This window comes from Rhinolophus hipposideros (assembly GCF_964194185.1).
Source record: "Rhinolophus hipposideros genome assembly, chromosome: 3".
Lineage (NCBI taxonomy): Eukaryota > Metazoa > Chordata > Mammalia > Chiroptera > Rhinolophidae > Rhinolophus > Rhinolophus hipposideros.
In genome coordinates this window covers 97,187,324-97,212,114 of record NC_138049.1, presented here as the reverse complement: position 1 = coordinate 97,212,114, position 24,791 = coordinate 97,187,324, and the positions used below count along the sequence as shown (strand labels likewise).

General features: G+C 40.7%; 1 protein-coding gene across 5 annotated transcripts in view; it reads right to left on the bottom strand.

Moving 5' to 3' along the window:
- Nucleotides 1-24,791, bottom strand: part of CCND3 (cyclin D3) — an 82,653-nt gene that overhangs the window by 30,898 nt on the left and 26,964 nt on the right. The window contains exon 2 of one of the 5 annotated variants that reach the window (XM_081044862.1): nt 7,464-7,806. The exons of the other annotated variants lie outside the window; for them this stretch is intronic. The gene's annotated coding sequence lies outside the window, so the exon portion shown is untranslated. The remainder of the gene's footprint in view (nt 1-7,463; nt 7,807-24,791) is intronic. 5 annotated transcript variants of the gene reach the window in all.

Sequence of the window (24,791 nt, the reverse complement as noted above, 5' to 3'; positions counted from 1 at the left end):
TGAAAGGGAAATTCCTCCAGGAAAAGAAAACATTCTTGAGGTTTCTTTTCCCCTCATCTCTGATTTCAGACCCTTCCTTTCCTGCTGAGTCACGGAGGGCATTTTGAAAGGCTGGGGTGGTGGAGTGTCACCTCACAATCCAAAGGCAACAGAGCCAGCAAGGCTGTACCCTCTGGGGGCCTCTTAGGCAACCCAGCTCCCTGCTCCTGGAAGGGTGATGCCAGACAGCACCTAAAAATATTCACCAAGAGGAAGCAGATTCTACTGTTCATCTTCCTTCTCTTCCCCTGAGTCTCTTCAATGAATAAATACGAATATTAATGAATGCTTGAATGAATAATCAAGTAAATAAGTGATTCAACAACCACTGACGGGTCCCCAACTGAAGGCTGTGGAATTAGACAGGCCTGCATTTGCTGCCAGCCCTGCCACTTGCGACCCTAGGCAGGTGACAGAACCTCAGTGTCTTCATCTATGATATAAAATGGGGATATTTGTTGCAACCTACAAGCTTGGGGTGAGGGCCAAATAAGGTAAGAGAGGCGAAGCTCTTAGAACACCATAGGCATCCCATAAATGGGACTTCCTGTGTGCCAGGCACTGAGAGGGACTGGAAATCAAAGAGGAATGAATAATCGCAGCCTCTAGGAGTTCACAGTCTGGTGGGAGGGGAAATAGAGATGTAATGAATCAACGTAAGGGATGATGCTAGAAGAGAGGCTAGTTCCCAAGGCTAAGGACCCCCGAGAGGAAAAAGACCAACTGCCAAGCTGAGGCAGGGCTCATCCTGCTTCTCAGACTATCACCTACTCAGGATCACCAGGGATTTTATGAAAATACAGGTTCCCATTCAGCAGTCCTGGATTGGGGCTCGACATGCTGCATTTCTAACCACCTCCCACAGCATTTGCAAGACCTGGGGTCACACCCTGAGTCCACAGCTGGGCGGTTTTCAGGGGTTCTTACAGACTTCTCTGTTATACTTTGTATCCATTTTAGGGTGACCTGATCAAAGTGCCTTGTAGAAGCTGCAAACGAGGCAGCTACCTAAACCTCTCTCCCTGATCCCCCCTACACCTGGCGATTCTAATGCCTGACTCTAATACCCACGAAGGTTCAGATCCTTGAAGGTGGTTATTTCTTTGCTTCCTCCAGCCTTGCCCTTTCCAGGCCAAATTATCCAAATGCTTCAAATGTTTTCACATCCGGTATTTTGTAATGAATTCCCTTTAAAAGGTCATAGGTTTATGAGAAAGGAGTTAATTATGAATCTTTCACTAAAGTAAACCATCTTCATTCCATCTCAAGTGGTAGGAGAGGGGAAGCTGTACTGGAAAAGATGAGAATTTCTTGCTGATTTGACACAAAATACTGATATCAACGAAGATAACATGTAGTTGGCAGTAAATAGGATAAGAGGTGTCACCAATTCAAAGATAATCTTAGATGAATCACTATACCAGAAAACATGAAATGCCCTAAAATCTTATAGCTTATGTATGGAAGAAACTTTGATGAAAATTATCAATAATTTAAAAACTTCCCATCAAGCATGCTAGAGGAATCCTGGGTCATCTTTTTTTTAATTTTCTGAATGGAAAATACGACAAAATCATTGTCATAGGGAGACGCAACCAAAGAGGACGCAGCCAACAGATGTAGGAAAAAGAAATTATAGAGGAGTGTCAAGCAGTGAACACTGATATCAAGTTATTTTTCTAGCTTTTGTGATGTTTCAGCTTTAACATTTTTTATAACATGCGATTCCATTTCAAAATCTAAATATTCACTTTTGTATCTTTTATATTTGTGATTTTATATTATTTTTTTTAAAGAGGGCCTCCAAAACTGCATAACCTTTAGAGCCATCAAAATTTCGATCTACTCTGGGTATACTGGAAAGCACGTGGGCTTTGGGGTCGGACCTGGGCTTAAATCATCGTACTATCACTTGCTGGCTATGTGCTGTGTGGCCTCTGACAAATTACTTAACTTCCCTGAACTGCAGTTTTCTCCTTTATCTAAAATGGGATTGTCATATCTATCTTGCAGGCTTGCGTGTGGATTAAATAAGACACTGCATGTAAAGTGGCTATTATGTGGCCATCTCAATGACCCGGTGGCCAAGAGACAATTGAGACAGTGAGAGGTTCATTTGAGGTCATCCAGCTGAGAACATATACTTTTGAAAGAATCTGGATTTCAAGTTTATATGAACAATCCTCCTTCCTATCTCCCACCCCTTTCAAGACAGGAACTAAAAAGCAATCTGTAGTATCCCTGAGTCCGTCAATCTAACCCATCGCTCATTCTTCACCAAAGAGGGGTAACAGAGATGTTTCCCACCACCAGCATGTTCCCCCTGCCTCCCCGGGGGGGAAAGTGAAATGAGCACCCTCTGACATGCCTATGAGAAATAATGAATTAGATGAAATTAAGAAATAGTTGGCTTTATGTTGAAATCGTAGATTTGGTGACCAGTTTTGTGTTCTCCTTTTCCCACCAACTCAAACAACCCCAAGAATTCTTCTCTTTCTATAAATTTGTGCCAATTTCTTTACAAGCATTATCTCATTTCATTCTCACAATGGCCCTATACAAAGAGTAGTTATATCCCCATTTTGTAGATAAAGAAACTGAAGCTCAGAGAGGTGACGCCTCCTGCCTGATATGAATCCCGGTCTGTCTGTCAGAGCCCAGGCTCTTCATCAGCAGGCCACATTGCCTTCCTGCCAATCACCCATGTTGTATGTTTCTGTACAATGGAATTGGGGCTGCGGTGCTGGAGTAGGGAGTGGACAATCAAAAATCCTTGTGGTTCCACATATCCCTTGAACCCTAGCATTGCCCAGCCGCAACAAACTGCCTGTTTCTCCTAAACCTTCCCTTCTGATCCATGCTTTTGCTCCCAATGCTCCTTGCAGAGCAGAGCTAAGAGCTGTTTGCCTCTCAAGGAGCCACCAAGTGGACATTGGAAGACCCTGGTTCTAACCTGGCTGGACCACCACCTTACCCTCAGGCAAGTTGGTTGATCTCTCTGGACCTCATTTGCCACAATTTTAAAATGATGTAGGACAGAGGTGCTTCCACGAGCCTCTGGAGATCCAACATTCTCTAAGTGAACCCATCCAGTGTACACAGAACGCAGGTAACTGAACGTGCTCTTGCTGATTTTCTAAATATTCCCCTCCCCTCCCCATGCTACAGTGTCTTCTGTTTATAGTTTATAATGAAGGCTGTAAAGTATATATGGTGATTAATATTATGTGGCCAGGGAGTTTAGAGACACGTGACTGAATCCTGGCTCCACCAGACCCTGGCTACGTAGCCCTGGGCAAGTCTTTACCTCTTGAAGTCTCCTTTTCCTTCTGAATAAAATGGTGGTTTCATGAGGGTCCTCATCCCAAAAAGCTGTTGTGACAATAAAGAGATAAGGCCTGGAAAGTGCTCAGTGTCATACTGAGGACTCAGCAAATAAAGGGCATCAAGGTCCTCACCACCTAGGATGTCGTCAGGCCGCCCTCATCTGTTTTTGACCTGGAATAGGGAACCAGAAAGGGGTAACTTCAACAGGAGACTGAAGTGGCGAGGGGCAAAAGGGGCAAGGGACAAGTGATGGACAGATGGAGGGACCTCACATGGCCGTACACGATTGATCTGAAGAAGGGAATGGCTCCCGCTCTGCCCATCGCCACCCACGTGTGTCTAGGCCATGTCAATGAGATGTCAATGAGCTGATGCTGGAGAAGACTAAAATATCCACGTGGGAATTATAGATATTTCCGAAATGCATCCCACATTTTCTATCTCAGCAGGCATTGCCAAATCCCTGGGCTAAAGCATAGTCCGTTTTTTCTTCCTCTCCACACTGGCACCATTCCTAATCAGAATTTCATTCTCCATTCAAGGAGTCAACTTGAAGCCTTCAATTCTAGCCTCTGAGAGCTCAGCCCATCTGCTCTAAATCCTTTAAAACAAATAAATAAACTAATAAACCAAACAACATCCCAACTATTTATCTTTAAAAAAAAAATCTTGGCATCTATTTAAAATAGTGAAAAAATGGAAACAACCTAAATTTCTAACAATAAGGGATTCATTAAATAAATTATAACCTTATAATAGACTATTAGACTATAATAGAATATTATACTATATTATGTAAAATACCATATTACATATGACAATGGACTATCTAAAACCACTATGGATGTAAAATAGAGTGGTGGCTACCAGCGTGGGTCCCGGAATTGGACTGACCTGGGTTGAACTCCCAGGTCCACTATGTACCAGCTGGATCACCTTCACAAGTCTCGCTGCCTTATGGGTACATCAGGAAAATGACAATAATAAAAAGAGTTCTGGCTCTGCAGTCGGACTTCCTGACTGCTATAAATCCTGGTTCTGTCGCCTTCTAATAGCAGTGCAGTCTTGGACGAGGTAATTAATAAGCCTTCTGTTCCTCAATTTCCTCATCGGTAAATGGGATTGACCATACAGGGATTTTTCTGGGGGTGAGAATTAAATATCACATGCTAAACCCTCAGAAGAGTACTCAGCACGGCTAGTAGGACGCTATCATTCCCCCACCCGACCCCACCTCTAACCCCGCAAGTGATTCTAAATGTCAATGCACATCCAAGTCACTGAAAGCATGTCGCCTTGAAGAGGGACACCTGAGCGACTCCAGATGTGTCACATCGACTTGTATCCAGCTCAGGTGGGCCCCTTGGCAGGGGTGTCTGTCCTCAGTAAGAACTGGTTCAGCAGGCACTAACCTTCTCTCCTCTAACAGGAGCAGCTAGGGCTTGCTCCTGGGGCTCAGTTTAGTCTGACAGAAAAACAACAGCCCGATTTCAGTACAAGGTGAGCCACGTGATGGTGTGCACTGCCCTTGAACTTAACTGGAAACTCACCGGCTTTCTGCAGAGGGTTCCTCATGGAGGGTCCCAAGTGCCCTTGTTACCACTCAAACAACAGCCCAACTTAGCTGGGGTCACAGAGAGGCAGTCACCTGTTGAACCACAGCACGGTTCAGTTCCCATCTTAGTTCTTCCTCTGGGAAAACCCTGGCACTATCAACTTAACCCCTAAAAGGGGGTTATGGTGTGGGGGGCCAACGTGGTATTTCTCTTGAGCCTAACGGTCAACTTCCCCTCCTTCTTGGCTTCCAACAGAATTAGGCTAATTTACATGACACGTTATACCTTTCCAAGAGTTTGTATACACATGATCCCATTTGAAAATGATGGTCAGCATTTACATGCATACACAATGTGAACCATTTTAGAAAATGCTTTCTCCTCTGCTAACTCATTTCATCATCACAAGAACACTGGGAGCTGAATTGAGAAACTCCAGCGAGGGGATGGTAAGGCCAGTGGAGGTATGGGGAGGCGGCTCCACGGCCACGTAGGTGACGGGACCTCAACGCACGGACCTCGTGCCTCGGCCTACCTCTTCAGCTGCTCACAGGCTCCAAAATAGAAACTGCCAGCATGTCCAGAGGGGCCTCCACTCCTGGGAGGTGGGGGAACTCAAGTTAACCAGTGCCCCGAGATAAGGGTGCAGCCCACACAGCCAAGTATCACCCCACAGTGGGAGACACAGCTGCTGGATGGACGCAGCATCCAGGGCCCCTGGCCAGCACATTCTCTCCCTGTAGGCCCTTCACCAGGGGCAGCCGGAGGGGAATCAGACAGGGGTTTGGTGAGTAAGGGAGTGGAACTAAGGGAGGCAGCCACAGTGTTCCAGTGTTGGGGACACAAGCCAGGCGTGGTGACTCTTTCTGCAACAGGGAAAGTCACCAGGCCATCTGTCCACTCAGTGACCTCTGGCCTTTCTTCTGTTCTTTCTTTCTGTTCTCTCTTTCTTTCTTTCTGGTCCCTTCCTCCCTTCCTTCCTTCCTTCCTCCCTCCCTCCCTCCCTCCCTCCCTCCCTCCCTCCCTCTCTCTCTCTCTTTCTTTCTTTCTTTTTCTTAAGTAGCCAGGGCTAATGGACCTTCTTTGTAGATATGTTAGTTTTCCAGTCCAGTGCTAATTAGGCCTCGTTGGTCTGGAAGCCATTCTATCTGGTTAAGATAACTGCACACGTCTGTTCATCCATTCTGTTTAGGTCTCCTCGTCTACCTCTCAGAGTCTGATTCTTCTTCCTAGCTCTGGGTGGAGGTGAGAGAAGTAGGGAGAGATGTATCTCTGTCACTGTTAGATTGTATTATTATTATTATTATTATTACTATTACTATTTTATATATGAGCGAATTGAGGATCTGAGAAGCTGTGATAACAAAACTTTTGTATATGAAAGATATCAGACTATATAAGCTTCTTGGGGTAGAGATCCTGCTGGACTGCCCTCAGAACCTCCTGGCCCACAGCACGGAGCCTCCCATCAGGCTCCTACAGCATGCTCCTTCAGCATGTGCTTCCTAATTCAAATGCCGAATGTGTGAGGCTCAGGGCCACAGGCTCTGTCCCTAAAACAGACTGACCCACTGCCAGGAGGGGATCAAAGAGCTGTACAACAGTTGTAGTGACAGAGCTGTACAGACCCATGTACATCGTTAACTAATCCCCCATCTAAAAGTTCACATTTGCAAAAGAACTCTCTGGGAGGAGGGGTCCAGCCTGGGCACAGAAATGAGAGAATCTTAGGGTCAGAGGGGATTGCAGAGGTACCTAATTCAGCCTAACCAAATTATTCACTTTCCCCACAAGCCTAGTTCCCAGAAACTTACATTTCAAAGACCAATCAAATTTCCCCTCAAAATCTGGAGACCAGACAGTAAGGCCAGACATTACCACGTAATGTTATTAGGGAAAAAACCTGTAGTCTATATATACCATATTTCATAAAATAAAGAATACCTAAACACCAAACCCTTAGAGAGGGGTCAGAATAAAGGACAGTAACCTTTAGTGGATAGAATTTAGTTACATAAAAAAACCCAGTACATCATCTGATGAAAACTAGTCTGGAATCACAATCCTGCACCAGCCCCCCAACTATCCACACAGCACTTGTTGGCACTTCAGTGATGGTGGCTCACAGTTTCTGAGACAACCCAACCTATTTTCAAAAACTTTAACTACTAAGAGTTTTTTTTTAAAAATATATACTATATAAATATAGTCTTATACAAATTAAACTGTTAGGGATAATGCTTCAGTAACCTACGAGGTCTAACAATTAAGTTCCGAACTTGTTGCAATGATGTTGCTAACCTTTTTTTGGTATCAGAGGGAGTATTCATTACGAATTTGTGGCAACTGGACCAACAGTTCACCACATTTACTATTTGGAAGTGCTGAAAAGGCTGCATGAAAAAGTTAGACGACCTGAACTTTTCGCCAATAATTCATGGCTCTTGCCTCACGACAATGCACCAGCTCACACGGCACTGTCTGTGAGGGAGTTTTTAGCCAGTAAACAAATAACTGTATTGGAACACCCTCCCTACTCACCTGATCTGGCCCCCAGTGACTTCTTTCTTTACCCAAAGATAAAGGAAATATTGAAAGGAAGACATTTGGATGACATTCAGGACATCAAGGGTAATACGACGACAGCTCTGATGGCCATTCCAGAAAAAGAGTTCCAAAATTGCTTTGAAGGGTGGATTAGGCACTGGCGTCAGTGCACAGCTTCCCAAGGAGAGGACTTTGAAGGTGACCTTAGTGATATTCAGCAATGAGGTACGTAGTGCTTTTTTAGGGTGAGTTCATGAACTTAACGGTCCGACCTCCTATGTCTGTGCCCTCCGCTCTAATACATATTCTGTATCCACCTTCAGCTGAGGCCAGGTCCCTGGAGTAACAAGAACAATAGCTAATATACTGAGTGACTCCTATGAGCTGAGCACTGCTCTAAGTGGTTAATATGTATTCACTCGGTGACTCCTTAGAACAACCTTACCAGGTAAATACAATTATTATTCCCGTTTACAGATTTTTCAAAAGCAGAGTGATTTGCCCAAGCAAGTTCAGATTCAAATCCCAGCAGACTGGCTCCAGAGCCCATACTAACCTCCACACTTGTTTGTAGAAAGGCTTCCTTACATATCCATTGGAAGGCAAAAAATACACTTTCCCCTTCCTCCCACGGCCCTTGCCCCGGCTCGTCCTCTCCTTCCCTTTCCACTGGATTACTACACAGAACCTAAACCACCCTCCCTCCGTTCTCTCCACCCAATGTACTCTTTTGCAGTCCTGCACATTTGTTAGTGTAAACTCACTCTCATTGTAAAAGTTGTTATGCTCAATTAAAGAAAATTTGGCAAATATAGGGAAGTAGAAAGAAAAAAAGCCCAAACTATTCATAGCCTTGACAACCACAGAAACTATGAAACATTTTGATAGTGTCCCTTCCAGTTTCTTTTTTTTTTAAATATATGAGCCATTTTTTAAAACATGAGATTTAAAAAAAATAAAAATGAAACCTTAGCTCTTATTATATCTAAAATTTTATCTCAGGAACATCTCTCACGTTATTAAACAGAATTGTCAGTATAAAGTTAAGCTCTGATCATATTAGTTATTGCTCACAATTTTCCATTAGCTCCCCCTTGCCGATCAGATACATTTCAAATTCATTAGTTTGGCATTTAAGGTTCTCTGTAATCTATTGCAGTATGTTTTCTCTCCTATTTTTCTACATGCTAGCCTCTGCCTCAACATGTATTTGTACCATATGGGATCTCTGTTCCTTGAATATTTTCTGCACTTTTTTCACACCATCTGGGCCTTTGCTGACCCATGTGCTCTAGATTTTAAAGGACACACCCAATTTTAATTGGTCTGTGCTTAAACTGAACTCTTATTTCACACACAAATGTATTGGCAGCCCCTACCGCACCCTCAAGGTCCACCATCATTTGCTCAGGGCAAAAATCTTGGAGTCATCTTTGACTGCTCTCTTCCTCCCATATCCCAGATCCCATCCATCAGCAACTCCAATGGGGTTTGCCGTTGAATATCTATCGTGAATCCAAGCACTTTTCAGCATTCTGCCTCATGACCTCTCAAACCCAAGCCTCCTTTTTCCCCACCCATGTTAATGCATTATAATAGCCTATATCTGGACCTCCCTGCTTCACTCTGCTCTCCATACAGACTATTTCCAATCATATGATGATATCAATAGATACGGGAAAAGCACTTGACAAAATCCAACACCCATTCATGATAAAATCTCTCAGCAAACCAGAAATAAAGGGAAACTTCCTCAGCTTGATAAAGAGCATCTACCAAAAGTCTACAGCTATTATACTCAATGGTGAGAAACTCAAAGTTTTCCCACAAAGATCAGGAACACGGCAAAGATGTCCCTTCTAACTACTGTTTTCAACACTACTGAAAGTCCTAGCTAATGTGCAATAAGACAAGAAAAGGAAATAAAAGGTACACAGATTGGGCTAAAATGTTTGCAAAAGATCCATCTGATAAAGAAAGGAATATTATCCAAAATATACAAAGAACTCTTAAAGCTCAACAACATGAAAATTAACAATCTGATTTAAAAATGGGCAAAAGTCCTGAACATGTACCTCACCAAAGAAAATATATAGGTGGCATAAGTATATGAAAAGATGTTCAACATTGTATGTCATCGCAAATTAAAACAAAAATGAGAATTACAAGTAGTAGGTCCCCAGGTTACCCACAACTTCTGCCCAACTTGGCTACAAGTCAGAAGTTGCCATGACTTCCTCCCCCTTAGATTTGATTAATTTGCTAGAGCGACTCACAGAACTCACAGGGAAACGTTTACACTTACCAGTTTATTAAAGGATATGATAAAGGCTACTGATGAAGAGATACATAGGGTGAGATCTGGGAAGTTCTCTAGTGCAGGAACTTCTGTTCCCATGGAGTTGGGGTACATCCCATGGATGTGGTCACCCTCCTAGAAGTTCCCCAAACTCCATACTATTCGGATTGTATAAAGGCTTCCTCACGTAGGCACGATCAATTATTAACTTCATTTCCAGCTCCTCTTCTTTCTTTACAGAATGAAGGAACGGGGCTGGAAATTCTAAGCTTTTAATCATGGTCTATCTGGTGACCAGCCGCTATCCAGGAACCATCCAGAAACCCATTCCGAGTCACCACATTGGAACAAAAGAAACTCCTACCACCCAGGAAATTCCAAGGGATTTAAGAGCCCTGTGTTAGCAACTGGGATCAAAGACCAAATATTACAATAAAGATGCTACTAGTGCTCATATCGCTTCGCAAATTACAGGAGTTTCAGGAACTCTGCGCCAGGAATCAGGGGCAGAGACCAACACATAGTTTTTCTCTCATTTCACACCACTACACACCGACTAGAAGGCCAATATCCAGAACAATGACATCAAATGCTGGGGAGGATGTGGAGCAACAGGAATTTTCCATCACTGCTGTTGGAAATACAAAATGGTGAAGCCACTTTGAAGACAGTTTGGCAGCTTCTTACAAAACTAAGCATACTCTTACCATTCGATCCAGCAATTGTGCACCTTGATATTTACCCAAAAGAGTTGAAAACTTCTATCTATATAAAAACCTGCACATGGATGTTTATAGCAGCTTTATTTGTAAATGCCCAAACTTGGAAGCAACCAAAGTGTCTTTCAGTAGGTGAATTGATAAATTAACAACTGTGGTACATCCAGAAAATGTAATATTATTCAACACTCAAAAAAAAAAAGCTATCAAGCCATGAAAAGACATGCAGGCACCTCAAATGCATATTACTAAGTGAAAGAAGCCAATCAATCTGAAAAAGGCTACATACGGTACTATGATTGCAATTATAGGTCATCCTGGAAAATGTAAAACTATGGAGACAGTAGAAATATCAGTGCTGCCAGGAGCTGGGGGGAAGAGAGGGATTAATGAGCACAGAGGATTTTTAGGGCAGTGAAAATATTCTGCACGGTACTACAGTGGTGGTTACGTGTTATATATTTGTCAAAACTCACAGAATGTACAACACCAAGAGTGAACCCTAATGTAAACTAACTTTGAGGGATAATGCTGTGACAATGCAGGTTCATTGAATAACAAATGTACCGCTCTAGGGCAGGATGTCAAACGTGGGGTAGACAGTAAAGGAGATTGTGCATGTGTAAGGGACAGAGCACAGGAGAACGTAATGTACTTTTCACTCAGTGTGGCTGTGAATCTAAACCATAAAGTTTATTAATTTAAAAATTATTCATACATAGGAATATACAAACAATTATTTATAGTAGCAAAACTTTATAAACAACCTTACAGTCCAATAAAATGGAAATGGCTTTATGAATTACATCCCACAACCACTCAGTTATATTTATAATAAGCACAGCAAATGCTGAGAAGTTGAAAAGAGCAGGTATATATAATTGTATGAATGGAATGATAAAATTATGTCTTGTAAAAAGACTAAGAGGATAGCATACTGAAATGTTAGCATTCACTTGTCTTCAGGTTTTAAATTTTGTCATTGTAAATGTGTATTCTCTTTATTGTAAAACTTAAAAATACAGAAATGTATAGCAAACAGAAATCACCCATAATCATAATCCCAGTATCTGGAGATAACAGAGGTCGTCTTAAATTATGAGACTGTGAGTGATTGTCTTTTCTTTCTGTATCCTAATATTTGTAGATTCTTCAATATTACTAGAAAATTCAATATACTCTTATAAAATCCTCTTCAGACATCAGTTCTAAGGCCACCATCAGCCTCTCCAAGGAATTATCCGAAACCTCCACTTTGAATGGATAGCTCATCCTTGCCTATACATTGCTTTGTATCGTTTAGTGCGAGATATAGTTTATTTTGTATGCTTATTAATTGTGTGCTTGCATTTCCCTCACTCCTTGCAGACAAGCCTTACCCATTTTTATATCCTGCCCCACCCCCTCAGCTATTAACTCTATGTCTAGAAATTTACTGATTAAAGGTCCCTGCCAATATCCTCATCTGCCCCCTCCCCAGCCAACAGGACGGATGCTCAGAGACGATCTGTCTTCTTTTAGGGGCAGTTGAAGGCCTAAATCTCTCCACTGTCCTAGCTGGAATGCTGCTCCATCTCTCCTTGTCACAGACCAGGATACAAAGGGCAGGGCATATTCTCCAGAAAGGCCCCAGTCAATAATGCACCTTTGTATGAAGTAGCAACCTTTGCACCGGCAATTGGTACTTGCAGAGAAAACCATTTATCAGTTTAACTAGTTGGCACTGACATACAGAATCTGACCCTGAGCCAGAGATACAGGAAAACTAAGGTGGGGTGGTGGAAGGGGGCAGGGTGGAGATCTGGGTGGTAGGGGAAAAGTGTGAATGTTCTGGGATCGAAAAGTCAGATTGGGGCAAAACAAGCAAGGGGACAGGAACTGGGCTGGGGTAACCCACATTTGAAATGAATTTCACCAATTTTACCAACTTAAACTTAACTTAGAACCAAAGTGTGAGCTGAAAACCAGAAGCAGTATGAGAATCTGGCTGAACACCAAGAACAGCCAGCACCATGGTTCTCTGCAGGGATTAGACACGGTCACCTCTAAGGGCTCTTCCAGTCTGTTACTTTAGGACTTCAGGTGACCATTTCTTTTCTGTGCTTAATGATGATGATATCTGCAATTATATACCGTGTTTCCCCGAAAATAAGACCTAACGGGAAAATAAGCCCTAGCATGATTTTTCAGGATGACATCCCCTGAACATAAGCCCTAATGCGCCTTTTGGAGCAAAAATTAATGTAAGACTCTGTCTTATTTTCGGGGAAACACAGTAGCACTTACATCGTGACAGTCATTGGTCTATGCTTTTTACTATAGTAACTTGCTTAATCTAAAAAACAGAAGTGGGAGGCATTATTATCTTTATATGTATTACAGAAGAGAAAACTGGCACAAAAAGATTAAGTAGCTTGCCCAAGGCCCCAATGCTGGAAGTGGCCAAGCAAGAGTGTGAACCCATCAACCATGCTCTGCTAGCTCCCTTAAGTGCTCAGAGGGCACAAATTGATCTTTCCTCCCAGCTCCAGTCCCTTGGGGCCTCTGCTCAGCTCTGTCACTTTCCCTTAGGAGGAAGCAGAAATGCTGGAAAGTTTCTAGCACTGAAGTGATTTTTACTTGCCTTCAGGGGCAGTTCAGAGGTGACTGATAAGCTGTTTTAAAAAAATGGAGGTCCTCTCATCCCTGATTGTGTAACATTCAAAAGCTTCTTCCTTCTCCCCTCACTCACTCCCTCCTTCGCTCTCTATCAGCCCACTCAAGTGCTGAGTTTAATTTAATCTTGCAAATAACCTCTAAGTCACTCCTGGAACTGAGAGATTTCATGCATTTAAAAAATACTTATTTTATACCTACTATGTGCCAGGCACTGAGCTAGGTGCCAAACTAATTTTTCTTGGCTGGGAAAGATTGTTAAAGTGAACAACACAGCCGAAAAAAATTGAGGGTCTCATCAAGCAGGGATTGAACACATGGGACTACTGACGTGATTCTCCTCTGCTCCAGAACCCAGGCTTTTACAAGAGCAGCAAAAGGAACATGTCAGGAGTGGCTGATGTCAAATATGTCTAAGAGGCAGCTATGGCCGAGACTGGTTAGAAGCCCACCAATCCCTTTGCCTCTTCCTGGGTACATAGGAAAACTACAATTCCCAGCTTCCCTTGCAGTTAGGCTGGGGCCATGCCACTGGGTCTGGCCAATGGAATGTGGGCAGCAATGATGTTGCCTCTTCAGGTCAGGACATGAAACGCCTAGCACAATCAATACACTCTCAGTTATGAAAGAGAAAGATACAGAAGAAGCTAATTGAGGACTTCTAGGATGCAGGCACTGTGTAAGAAGTAAGGAGCCTGGATCCCTGAGTCACTGCTTAGAAGTTATGAAGTGAAAAAAGCTATTTAATTTTATGTAACCCAGTCTGTTGTGTTGGGAGAACGATAGACAATGGTTCTGGTATGTTTGGTGGAAATGGGGAAATGGGTTTCCCCTGGTCTGGGAAGTTTTCCCTAACTTGGACACTCTCCTCTCCACAGGGTTCATTTCTTCTCTAGGGTCTCCAAAAGCACCTTGTATGAGTTTCTACAATGACACTTCTAGCAGAGCTCCTTAAGGGTAGAGCTGCACATTGTCGATCACTTAGGTAGGTGCTCAAGAAGCTGAAATGCTTTGGTGGGAAAACAGGACGAAGAATTTAACCTTGGACAGAATGCTTCATATTGATGTGGTCCTACTAAATTATATTTTGCTTTTTTTTACGGTAGATCTCTTTTATTTACATTTTCTTTTTTTTAAAGTATCTATTTTCAGTTATCGTTGGCATTCAATATTATTTTATATTAGTTTCAGGTGTATAGGATAGTGGTTAGACATTTATATAACTTATGCAGTGATCCTACCGATTAGTCTAGTACCCACCTGGCACTATACATACATAGTTGTTGCAACATTATTGACTATGTTCTCTATGCTGTACTTTACATTCCCGTGACTATTTTGTAACCACCAATTTGTACTTCTTAATCCTTTCACCTTTTTCACCCAGCTCCCCAACACCCCTCACCTCTGGCAACTATCAGTTTGTTCCCTGAATCTATGAGTCTGTTTCTGTTTTATTTGTTCATTTATTTTATTCTTTACATTCCACATATAAGTGAGATCATGTGGTATTTGTCTTTCTCAGTCTGACTTATTTCACTTAGCATAATACCTCCTAGGTCCATCCATGTTTTTGTGAATGGCAAGATTTCATTCTTTTTCATGGCTGAGTAATATTCAATTTTACATACACACACACACACACACACACACACACACACACATATCACATCTTCTTTATTCAATTGCCTATTGATGGGCACTTGGGTTGTTTCCATATCTTGCCTATTGTAAATAATGCTGCAATGAACATAGGCAGTGCAGATATCTTTTCAAATTAGTTTCTTCTGATAAATACCCAGGAGTGTAATCACTAGGTCATAAGAGAGTTCTATTTTTCATTTTTTGAGGAGCCTCCAAATCATTTTCCATGGTGGCTGCACCAATTTGCAATCCCACCAACCATTGTTGTTGGTTGATGTTATCAACTTTATTTAAATAAGGGCTTCAAATTCAGGTAATAAGAAGTCAGAGATGAGCTGGGTGTAATCATTTCTGCCAGAAAAGTGTCAACATTTAGAGCTCTAATAACAGAAGAGACCTTTAAGATTAAGATTATGGTAACCATGGCACTGTACCAAGCTCTTTTTATCATTATTTTACATCATTCTCAGAATAACACTATGAAGTAGTTATTAGCTTCAAAAATGAGGAAGTTGAGGATTAGAGAGGTTGAGGAATTTGCCTATGATCATACACTGGTAAGTTGAGGAGCTAGAATTTAGGGTAAAAGCAACAGCAACACAATAACCATAAGTGTAATCATAAAAATGAGTTACTATTTATTGAACACTTATTATGCTCCAGATAATTTAGTACTTTAAATACATTTACATCTTGCAACCACCTTATGAATTGTATTTGCAAATGCAAAAGCATGGCTCTGTCAACCAACTAAGCCCTTAACCACCATGACTTTAAACAAACATTTGGGAACACTTCTTTGTTTGATGGCTAGAGCAATAATAATTTGCAAAATACTTTACAGTATGCAAAGTGATTTCACACACTTTATATCATTTGATTCACACAATATGGTGAATGGTGGTGTGCTAGGCAAATATTCTTGCACCCAATGGAAAAAGGAGGAACCTAAAACTCTAGGACACAATCAAGACTAGAATGGGGGTCTTCTGACTTATAATCTAGGCCTCATTGAAAGCACTGGTAGAAAAGAAATAATACAGAGAGACGCTGAAAGTTAAATGATGGAAACAAATACACAATAAATAGTAATTGAAAGGAAGCTGACACCAAATACTAACATGAGATAAAATAGGCACGAAGATAAAACGCATTTCTAAACTACACAGCGCCTTTCATTGTAAATCTCATATAACTAATTGATTCTCAGAGAATGCTTCTATTCATTTTTGCTGAACTCTTTTTGTTCATGTTTCCTGAACTGAACCTATGGTTGCAGTTCAACCACAATTTAACAGATAGAATTGATCCTGATCCACTAATTCTTTTCTCAGTAATTTTCTGTCATTAAATTGGATGTGTGATCTGCTGTCGAACTAGTAGATACTGTTAAAAGAGATAATCACTGATTTGAAAATTTGAAAATTTGATACACTATGATTTGAAAATTTGAAAATGTTCTACAATAATTTATTGTTTGCTAGAATGATGTAATAATTCTAAATCTGTATAGCCTAAATAACAAAGGTTCTAAAAATATAAAGTTAAAATTCACAAAACTATAAGGAAAAACTGACAAATCCACTGTTGGGGTAGGAGATTTTAATACATTTTTTTTAGTAACTGGCAGATTGAACTGACAAAAATAAAAAAGGATTTGGAAGATTAGAACAATGCCATTAACAAGCTTGAGATCTCTATATTTACATTTATATACATTTACATATGTGTGTGTATTTATATATCAAGCTTGTTAAATAATTGTATATGTGTGTGTATGTATTGGAGAATACACATTCATTTTAAGCATACAAATTTACTGCATATTAGATCATAAAGCAAGTCTTTTGAAAAACATTTCAAAAAATTAGTGTTATAAAGACTGTATTAACTAACCAAAATGCAATTAAGTTAGAAATCATCAAAATCAACAATAATACATCCCACATATATGGAAATTTTAAAACACACTTCCAAATAACTTATAGGTCAAAGACAAAAAAAACTTAATGGAAAATGTTTTAAGAACTAGAACAAATTGATAATGAAAATACCACATAGTAAAACTTATGGGATGTCTACATTAAGACTCAGCTTTTCCACTTCCAGGCACCTACCCAAGAGAAATGAAAGCTTATGTCCACAAAAGACCTGTATAAAAATGTTCATAGATGCTTTATTCATAATAGCCAAACACTGAAAACAATCCAAATGTCCATCAACAGAGAATGGATAAACAGTGTGTATCCATCCATACACTGGAATAAATTCAGCAATAAAAAGGAATAAATTAACTAATATATACAATATATGCTGAGTGAAAGAAGCTGCACACAAAAGAGAATCTACTGAATGATTCTATTTAAACGAACTTTTAGCCAAGTTTAGTTCTAACACTGATTAACTCTGGTGGTGACAAGGAGATTGATCCAAAATGGGCCTCATGGAGCTTTCTCAGATAATGGAAATGTCCTAGATCTTGATTTGGATGATGGTAACAGAGCTGTTTACATTTGCCAAAACTCATAAACCTTGTAGACTTAAGATATGTGCATTTTATGATATGTATATTCAACAAAGAAAAAAAATTATAAGGAAATACATAGCATTAGTGCTTATATTAGGAAAGAAAAAAGATTCAAAATTGATAAATAAAGGAGAGAAAGTAGGAAGTTTTTTTTTAAAAAGCAGAAGAATAAATCCTAAGAAAGTAGAAAGATGAAAACAATAAAATAAGAGCAAAAATTAACGAAATAAAAAATAAACAGTAGAGAAAAGTCAGTAAGGTCAAAAGCTAGACATCAAAAAGATTAATAAAAATGGACAAAACTTAGGTAATACTGACAAGACAAAGAAAAAAGATGCAAATAAACGATGTTAGGGAATTTTTAAGTGATATATTTAAAGCTACAGCAGATTTTTAAAAATGAGAAAACTATGAACAACTTTATGCCAATAAATTTGAAGCAAACTGGACAGTATTATAGAAAAATATGATTTACCAAAACTAACTCAAGAAGAAAGAGAAAAACCTATGTAGTCTTATACACAGAATAACCACATATTTTATTATTTGAACAAAGATATCTTGGAAAGTGAAAAGGGGCATTTTAAATAAGTCTGCCAGGGAACAGGCATAACTGGGCAATAGCCCAAGCAAACTAGGATACATATGGTAACTTTACATATAGCCATAGACGAAATTTAAATTGGTAATTTAAAGTCTTCCTACAAACTGATACACGCCCAGAAGGTTTTACAGGAGCAAGCCACCAAACATTCAAGAAAGCATCGATTCCAATTGTACGCCACCTTCTCTTAGAGATTAAAAAAGGAAGAAACATTCTGAACTTATCCAATGAAATAAGTAAAATCATAATTCCAAACTAGGCAGAGTATGAGAAAGAAAAATTACAGGTTAATATCACTTATGCATAGATGCTGATACTTTGTGCAAAATATAAGCAAATCAAACCCAGCAGTACCATATATCATGTCCCAATTGAATTTATCCCAGAAATACAAAGAAATTTTAACATAAAATATTAATGTCATTATAGTATTCTGTGATGGAAAAAAACCCATAAGATCATTTCAATAGATGTAGAAAACGCATTTGATAAAATTTAACAATAAACTAGAAGTAAAAAGAAACTTCCCTAACCTATTAAAGAGCATATACCAAAAACCTATAGCAATCATTATTATTAGTGAAAAACCATTAGAAGCATTTCTTTTATATTCAGGAACAAGTCAAGGATGCCTGCCATTCCAGCTTTTAGTTGACATTATATCAGAGGTCCTAGCAAACTCACAAAGCAAAGGCATAGAATTGGAAAGAATAACAATAAATTAAAGGTACTGAATTGTAAAGAAACAACGTCATTATAAATAGATGATACGTTTGTCTACATAGAACCCCTTCAAATCCACAAATTATTAAAATTAATTGCGAAGAAAATAAACAAAATCCAGAGTATCTCGGTGGGGTTTAATAGAGGGATGACCCAGAAAGGGAAACACAGGAAGTTTCCATGGAATTAGTGATGTTGTATTTCTTAAGCTGCAAGGTAGTTATATTGTGGGTTTAACTTTATTGTACTGCTTCACAACTCGTACATATACACACATATATATTTATATATATACATTTATATTTTTGAATCAGATAATCCATAATTCAGTTAAAATTTTTAAATCAAATATATTTTTACTTTCTATATTAACCAATTATTAGTTATTTTATTCTTTTACATTTTATGAAAATGTAAAAATGCCTGTATTTGGAAGAAAAAAAGGATTAAAAAAGAAAAAAACAAAAGCCAACGAAGGGAGCCTGGAATTTCACGAAGAGTTTGATGGATGGGCTGCTGGGTGGCAGTGAGGGTGGTTAATAAGGCCAAGTCCAATTAAAGTCAGGACAAGGGCTTAGTCAAGTACTGAGAAGAGGCTGGTAGATTTGGAGGGAAGACCCATAGCAGTGACCTTTCAGAGGGCAGTTTTTATAGGTTGGCAGGAGGCGGAGCCCAAAAGGAGGGGTTTAAATCATGAATGAATAAATAGCAAAAAACTGGAAACCACCCAAAGGCCTAACAATCAGGGCCTGGTTAAACAACCATAGTACCATTCATAGAAGAAATGATGCTGTGTCTGTACACAGACAGGCTTACAAAATTAGGTGACGTAAAAAATTTCAGGGCACAAAATAGCATTTGTGCAAATTACAATTATGAAAGGACATGCGTGTGCAGTGAGAAGCAGATAGGATTGGACAAGATCAACTCATGTTTGTGGATGCTGTTTTAAGGCTATGGGATTTTATTTTCCGTTTTTGGAATGCCGGCAATCGTCAAACAAAAACATGGGATGTTTCTTTAAAATAAAAAGAATGGCTGTCGAAATGGAGGCAGAAACTGAAGGCCACTCAGTGGAGAAATCTGACTGTGACGGGAAGGCATGAGATGGCAGAGCAGCTGGAAGAATGTGAAGGGCTTGGGGCAGCGGCCGGTGGGGGCGAACTAGGGGCTGCTGGGGGAAAGGGTGGAGGAGAGAGGGAGGCTATTTCCTTTATTGCTTAGATGTCCCTTTTTTTTAATTAAAAAACTAATACTCTTTTTAACAAATTCAAACAGTCCAGAAGTGTGTGTGTATAGTGATAGAATCCTCAGCCCCATCTCCTACTCCCTATTGTTAATAGTTCAGAGTGCAGCTTTCCAGAGCTGTGCCATTTTCTTTCATTTGCATTTCACAGGCTTTTTAATTTTATTTTCATTGGCTTTTAATTACAAAGTGAGATAGGCTTGTTACAATATAGGATTAGAGATATGTAAACAGTGAAGTTTCCCATCCTCCAGAGCTAACATCTGTTGGTAGTCTGGAAAAGAACCTTCCAGACTTGTTTATTCCCTGTGTGCATGTAAATACTTATGCGTATATTCATTGATAGCTTCCTGGTTGGTTGTCTTTACAAAAGCAGGACCACAGCCTATATACTTGACCGGTTTCACTCTATAGTATATCGTGGTAGACCACTCCCAAGTCACCACATAAGATTAACTTCATGCTTTTGAATGGCTGCCTAATATTCCATAGCATATAGTTGAAAGATAAGCTTCAGGGAACACAGGGGGCATCCTTCTTTCCCTACAACTAGCCGGGAAGGAGATACAGAAACAAAAGTTTCAAGATGGCAGGAGGCCATCTTGAAGGGGGGTTCGCCATGGGAGTGAAGAGCAAGCAGACAGAGGGTCTTCTTTCTGCCCTCTTCTTAAGCCATGGTACCACTCAAATCCAGCTAAATCACACAGACATGCAATCTGGGGGAAAACTGTGATTTGAGCACGAGGCCATCACGGGGCACCCAACTTCCTTGAGTGACCTGTTCTTCTTCCAGCCGTGGCGAGGCAGAACCCACTTCCCAGAAGTCTTCAGGGGAGCCGTAGAACAGTGGTTCTAGGTGTTAGGAAACGAATCAGAAATGCAAATGCTTAGGCCCCACCCCAATCCCACAGAATCAGAAGCTCTCAGAGTGGGACTCAGCAGTCCAGGTTTAACAAGCCCTCCAAGGGATGCAGATATAGGCTCAACTTTGAAGTACCTTTGTTCTAGAATGTGGATTTGTGTCTGATTTTGCCCCTTCTCTTAGGAGACAGGGAGGCGTCAGCCCTGAAGGGATCGGTTGGCCAACTTCAGAACTGGTCTTCTTCAATTCCTCACGGGTTGTAGGCAAAGGCAGTGACTGACACAGTTCCTGGAACAACCCTCCCCACCCTTCCTACGATACCACTTCCCTCTCTTTACCTCCCCCTCTACAAAAAGAGCACCACAGCAGAAAGGGAGGGTAGCAGTGCAAACCCATTGCTTTCCACTTTCCCTCCACTGTGTTTCCTCCCAGTTTAAGGGCAACCCCTCCCCTGGGGCGCTGCCCTTTGTTGGATGGAGGACAGAGAGGGGAGAGAAGCTTTTGAATGTCAGAGAGGAAATGGGATGTGGCTTCAGTGTGGCTGGGTTGGTGGAGGGAGTTGGAGGGAGAGGAAAAAGACAGGGAGACAAGAATGCCCTCATTTCACCCAGCTGCTTATGCCTGCACCTGTTCTGCTGAGGCCTGAGGAAAGACACCAGCAAATGAAACACAGCCCCACCCCATCTACAGGGGCCCCTTCCCACACTGCAGTGGGGCTCGGGTTAACTGACAGGAAAACTGTGAATGGGTTCAGGTGGCTGAAATGAGGGGCAAAGGGAAACAGCTGGGCTCCTCTGGGGGGTGGAGCAACTGTCTTTTGTCACCCCCAATCTCTCAGAGTTTAGGGCAAGAGGTGGGAGGGGTGGGCGGGTCAGGACCAGGTCAGATACCTGCCGATTTCTCCCTGATTCTGAATGGGACACCCCTGAAGAGAGGCAAGCTCAAGTAGAAATAGTCCATACCCGAATACTGAGGAGGTACCCCATTACGTTACAACATTCCACAACATATTTGTGCTAGATAAATGTAAGTTGTCACTGTTAGGAAAAAGAAGAACCCCGATTGGCAGAGGAGGGTGGGGATGGCCAGAAGAAAGCCCTGAGTCTGGGAGAAAGCAAGTGTCCCTTTGAGGATAATTAGTGTGATTGGAGCAGAGGGACCACATGTGAGAAAATCCAGGATTAGGCTGGAAAGATGAGGTAGGAGGGTTGTGGGTTGAATTGTGTCCCCCAAAACGATATGTTGAAGTTTTAACTCCCAGTATCTGAGAATGTGACTTTATTTGGAAACAGGGTTGTTGCAGATGTAATCAAGATGGTCCTATTGGAGTAGGGTGGGCCCCTAAATCCAATATGGCTGATGTGATTATAAGAAGAGAGGGAAGAGGGCCACGTGAAGACAGAGGCAGACTGTAGCGATCCAGATACAAGCTAAGGAACACCAGGGGATACCAGAAGATGGAAGACATAGGAAGGATCCTCCCCTACAGGCTTCTGAGGGAAACAGCCTGCTGACTTTGGACGTCTGGCCTCCAGAACTGTGAGAAAATATATTTCTGTTGTTTTAAGCCACCCAGTTTGTGGTCCTTTCTTATGGCTGCCCTAGGAAATGCATACAAGGGGCTTTGGATTTTTTTGTCATGAGCAGTATGGAGCCATTATGGCACCTTGAACAAGGAAATCATTCTTGATGAACAAACCATAGAAACCTGAGGATCCATATCAAAATCTTCTTCTGTCTTAACTAATTGTTTTAAAAAGGCATCGCTTAAAAGTCCTTTGCCCATCCATCAAAACGACGATGTCATGAAAGACAAATTAAAATTAAGGAACTAGTTCAGGTTAAAGGAAACTTACAAAGACCATGACAACTATGTACAACCCATGATCTGGGACTTTTTTTTTTTTTTTGGCTATAAAGCATATCATTGGGATTACTGTGAATTTGAATAAGGTTTGTAGATTAGATACTAGCATTGTATCAATATTTATTTCCCAGTTTTTATCATTCTACTGAGGTTATGTAACAGAAGACCTTGTTTTAAGAATACACACTAAAGTATTTAGGAGTAAAGGGACATTATATCTGCAACTTATTACATTCAAAACTACACACACACACACACACACACACACACACACACACACGCATACATACACCAGGGGTGCCAAAAAAATGTATGCACATTTTAAGAGATGTTAACACTTTGGTCAGCATTGCTCAAGCAGTAGTACGCTGTCATCAGAAGTGTCTGGACGCTGATGGTAACCACTTTGCGCACCTCCTGTAATTGCAGAAGTCAAACGTGACTTGTATTCATCTTTTGTTATTGGTATATCTTGAGTATTACAATTTTAATAGTTTTATCCTCTCTTAAAATGTGCAGACCTTTTTTTGGCACCCTCAGTATATATGAGATAGAATGATAAAGCAAATGTGATAAAATGTTAACATTTGGGGAATCCGGGTGAAGATTATATGAGGATTTTCTGTATAATTCTTGTAATTTTTCTCTATCTGAAATTATCAAAATATAAAGGGGAGGGGTTGGTTTGCTGACTAACCCATGGCTCTCCTGCTGAACTTTTTCTAACCCTCTGAAGTTTCTGGAGCCTAAATCTGGACACCAAATTAAAGTGATGAGTGAGAGTCCTGAGAACTTCTGGTTTCTACAAATTGGGATTCTACCGATGGGCTTGGTGGTCGTTGGCTATTAAAATGTGGTTAATGTGAAATTATCTATGTTACAAGTTATTTGCAGAAAATCCTTTTCTCTTCTTCTCATACACAGTATGACCTGGAACTGGAAGGAGCCATATATATTTAATCTAAGCTTTTACCATATTCATTATATCCCGATAATATCCTGAGACAAGTGAATCCAGGCTCTGCTTAAACACGTTTTGACAATGGAGTCTCACCCTCTCTCAGAGCCCATTCCATTACTGGTCAGTTCTGACCATTAGAAAATTCCTCAACCTACTGAGCTGGAACCTACCTTCTTGGAACCTCTCTACCTACCAATCTGGGTCCTGTCTTCCGGATGGTGCTACAACACCACCCTCCCACCCTCCACCATGATTTTAGTTATTCTCCCCTGAACAAGTTCGGGTTTGTCAATATCCCTCTAGGATGTAAATGCAATACCATAGGTCTAATTTGACGATCAGAGAGCAAAGGAAACACGACCTCTCTAGAGAGGTATTCTGTTCACATGGCCTCAGATAAAATTAAGCTTTCTGGCAACTGCATTATACGGTTGACTCATAATGAATTTAGACTCAACTTAAACCATAGTTTTCTCTTGAGAATCAAGGGTAACTGCTGTTGATGTCAGCAATTATCACCACCCAACATCACATTCTACATTTGTTTGCTCAGTGTCAGTCTCTACCCACTAGAATGCAAGCTTCATGAAGGCAAAGGCTTTGTCTCGTTCTGAATCCCCAGCACCTATTACAGGCCCAGGTCCATAGCAGACATTCATAAACACATGCTGAATACATGAATGACTGTTAATCCCTGTCTCAATTACCCTGTACTTGTGCAATTTATTTATAATTCACACCCAGTGTACTAACAAAAGGGATTTGAGGTGATTTGCTTTGCAGAGGACTTTTTGTTAACTTCAGAGCAAACTTCGTTCTTGTTGGAATGTATATTTTATTCAATTCACATTATTAGTTACAGCTTGTTAAGATCGAATTCCTGGCTCTCTCAACCAAAGTATCAGCTATAACCTCCCAGTGTCAAGCCATTCATTCAAGAATGACTTTCCACTGCAGCCACGCTGGTTGCTATTCCTCAAACAGTCCAGGAAGGTTCTAATCTCAGGATCTTTGCTTTGGCTGTTCCCTCTGCTGGCACACACCCTCCCACCGCCCAGATAGCTATAATGCCAATTCCTTACCTTTGAGTCACTATTCAAATGCTTCCTTCTCAGTGACTGACACTGGTCATCCTACTTAAAACTACAAAATGTCCCCCTCTCCAGTACTGTCTCCCTTACCTGGTTCTATGAGTATATTTTTGTTTTGTCCACA